This window comes from Osmia lignaria, unplaced genomic scaffold, assembly GCF_051020975.1.
Source record: "Osmia lignaria lignaria isolate PbOS001 unplaced genomic scaffold, iyOsmLign1 scaffold0108, whole genome shotgun sequence".
Classification (NCBI taxonomy): Eukaryota; Metazoa; Arthropoda; class Insecta; order Hymenoptera; family Megachilidae; genus Osmia; species Osmia lignaria.
The window spans coordinates 7,501-10,000 of NW_027478249.1; positions in this window are offsets into that span (position 1 = coordinate 7,501).

Consider the following 2,500-nt stretch of genomic DNA (forward strand, 5'->3'; position numbering starts at 1 on the left):
AAAGCAACACGCCGCTGGAACTTTGAAAAATTTCGGGGCGAAGCAATACGCCGCTGGGACTTTGAAATATTTCGGAGCGCACCTAAAGTTCGTTATTTTGGCTAAACGGAGCGAAAATCTGCATTTATACCATCACGGACGTTAGTTCAATAGCGTTTAACGATCGATCCACGGTACAGAATGCAAAAATATGATTGTTAAAATTTTCGACTAATCGGTTCTAAGAGGCGAAGCAATACGCCGCTGGGACTTTGAAATATTTCGGAGCGCACCTAAAGTTCGTTATTTTGGCTAAACGGAGCGAAATCTGCATTTATACCATCACGGACGTTAGTTTAATAGCGTTTAACGATCGATCCACGGTACAGAATGCAAAAATATGATTGTTAAAATTTTCGACTAATCGGTTCTAAGAGGCGAAGCAATACGCCGCTGGGACTTTGAAATATTTCGGAGCGCACCTAAAGTTCGTTATTTTGGCTAAACGGAGCGAAAATCTGCATTTATACCATCACGGACGTTAGTTTATAGCGTTTAACGATGGATCCACGGTACAGAATGCAAAAATATGATTGTTAAAATTTTCGACTAATCGGTTCTAAGAGGCGAAGCAATACGCCGCTGGGACTTTGAAATATTTCGGAGCGCACCTAAGTTCGTTATTTTGGCTAAACGGAGCGAAAATCTGCATTTATACCATCACGGACGTTAGTTTAATAGCGTTTAACGATCGATCCACGGTACAGAATGCAAAAATATGATTGTTAAAATTTTCGACTAATCGGTTCTAAGAGGCGAAGCAATACGCCGCTGGGACTTTGAAATATTTCGGAGCGCACCTAAAGTTCGTTATTTTGGCTAAACGGAGCGAAAATCTGCATTTATACCATCACGGACGTTAGTTTAATAGCGTTTAACGATGGATCCACGGTACAGAATGCAAAAATATGATTGTTAAAATTTCGACTAATCGGTTCTAAGAGGCGAAGCAATACGCCGCTGGACTTTGAAATATTTCGGAGCGCACCTAAAGTTCGTTATTTTGGCTAAACGGAGCGAAAATCTGCATTTATACCATCACGGACGTTAGTTTAATAGCGTTTAACGATCGATCCACGGTACAGAATGCAAAAATATGATTGTTAAAATTTTCGACTAATCGGTTCTAAGAGGCGAAGCAATACGCCGCTGGGACTTTGAAATATTTCGGAGCGCACCTAAAGTTCGTTATTTTGGCTAAACGGAGCGAAAATCTGCATTTATACCATCACGGACGTTAGTTTAATAGCGTTTAACGATGGATCCACGGTACAGAATGCAAAAATATGATTGTTAAAATTTTCGACTAATCGGTTCTAAGAGGCGAAGCAATACGCCGCTGGACTTTGAAATATTTCGGAGCGCACCTAAAGTTCGTTATTTTGGCTAAACGGAGCGAAAATCTGCATTTATACCATCACGGACGTTAGTTTAATAGCGTTTAACGATCGATCCACGGTACAGAATGCAAAAATATGATTGTTAAAATTTTCGACTAATCGGTTCTAAGAGGCGAAGCAATACGCCGCTGGGACTTTGAAATATTTCGGAGCGCACCTAAAGTTCGTTATTTTGGCTAAACGGAGCGAAAATCTGCATTTATACCATCACGGACGTTAGTTTAATAGCGTTTAACGATGGATCCACGGTACAGAATGCAAAAATATGATTGTTAAAATTTTCGACTAATCGGTTCTAAGAGGCGAAGCAATACGCCGCTGGGACTTTGAAATATTTCGGAGCGCACCTAAAGTTCGTTATTTTGGCTAAACGGAGCGAAAATCTGCATTTATACCATCACGGACGTTAGTTCAATAGCGTTTAACGATCGATCCACGGTACAGAATGCAAAAATATGATTGTTAAAATTTTCGACTAATCGGTTCTAAGAGGCGAAGCAATACGCCGCTGGGACTTTGAAATATTTCGGAGCGCACCTAAAGTTCGTTATTTTGGCTAAACGGAGCGAAAATCTGCATTTATACCATCACGGACGTTAGTTCAATAGCGTTTAACGATCGATCCACGGTACAGAATGCAAAAATATGATTGTTAAAATTTCGACTAATCGGTTCTAAGAGGCGAAGCAATACGCCGCTGGGACTTTGAAATATTTCGGAGCGCACCTAAAGTTCGTTATTTTGGCTAAACGGAGCGAAAATCTGCATTTATACCATCACGGACGTTAGTTCAATAGCGTTTAACGATCGATCCACGGTACAGAATGCAAAAATATGATTGTTAAAATTTTCGACTAATCGGTTCTAAGAGGCGAAGCAATACGCCGCTGGGACTTTGAAATATTTCGGAGCGCACCTAAAGTTCGTTATTTTGGCTAAACGGAGCGAAAATCTGCATTTATACCATCACGGACGTTAGTTTAATAGCGTTTAACGATGGATCCACGGTACAGAATGCAAAAATATGATTGTTAAAATTTTCGACTTATCGGTTCTGGATC